The sequence below is a fragment of the Octopus bimaculoides genome, chromosome 11 (genome assembly GCF_001194135.2).
Source record: "Octopus bimaculoides isolate UCB-OBI-ISO-001 chromosome 11, ASM119413v2, whole genome shotgun sequence".
Classification (NCBI taxonomy): Eukaryota; Metazoa; Mollusca; class Cephalopoda; order Octopoda; family Octopodidae; genus Octopus; species Octopus bimaculoides.
Genome location: NC_068991.1, coordinates 21,403,682 through 21,404,713, shown reverse-complemented (window position 1 = coordinate 21,404,713; position 1,032 = coordinate 21,403,682). Strand labels below are relative to the sequence as shown.

Genomic DNA, 1,032 nt, shown 5'->3' with positions numbered 1-1,032 from the left:
GTTTTTTTTTGTATTATAGGCACAAGACCTGAAACTTTTTGGCTAGTCGATTGCATCGACACCAGAGCTCACCTGGTGCTTATTTTATTGATGTCGAAAGGGTGAAAGGCAAAATCGACCTCGGCGAAATTTGAACTCAGAACGTATAGCCGGAAGAAATGCCGCTGAGCATTTTTTCCGGCAAGCCAAAATTTGTGCCAGCTCGCTGCCTTTATTTCACTTTTTATAATGGTTTCATATGTTGGCGGAGGTCTTGCAGGCTTTGAGAGGAGGGGCAAGTCGATTACATCGAACCGAATTCTTGACTGGTATTATTTTATCGGATCCGGAAAGAATGAAAGGCAAAGTCGACATCGGTGAAATTTGAACTCAGAACGTAATGCCCCAAAGCATTATGCGCAGTGTGCTAATAATTCTGCTAGCTCGTTGCCTTTATCACGTCTGTTATAATATCAAAGAATATATTATTCAATACATTCTTCCATTCTTCCATATCAAGGCACTACAATGTAACATGTTAGAGATGGCTTTGTAGCAAATTGAATAGAGGTCAGTCAGTTTTAGTTTTATATTTAAATGCTAGCAGAGATACCTGACGTTGCTCGGGATTAGAATGGTATAGTTTTTTTTTTATTGTTTTCGTCATGTGGCTACGGCAAAGCTGGAGCACCACTTTTAGTAGAAGAAATCCACCACAGGATTTATTCTTTGTAAGCCTAGTGATTATTCTGTCGGTATGTTTTGCCAAACGGCTAATTTATGGGGAAGTAAAAACAGCAACATCGGTTGTCAAGCGATGATGGGGGTACAAACACAGACACATACACACAAATATACTTATATATACGACAGTCTTCGTGTACAAAATCCACTCACAAGGCTTTGGTGGGCCTGTGACTATAGTATACACCCCCCCACATATATACATACATAAATGGCAATTCTGTCTGCTTGTGGCTGTGTTGTGTGTGTATGTGTGTGTGTGTGTGTGTGTGTGTGTGTGTGTGTGTGTGTGTGTGTGTGTGTGTGTGT

At 40.6% G+C, this 1,032-nt stretch overlaps 1 protein-coding gene across 1 annotated transcript in view; it reads left to right on the top strand.

Annotated features, from left to right (window-relative positions):
- Nucleotides 1-1,032, top strand: part of LOC106869225 (organic cation transporter protein) — an 11,611-nt gene that overhangs the window by 3,789 nt on the left and 6,790 nt on the right. The gene's annotated exons all lie outside the window — the stretch shown is intronic.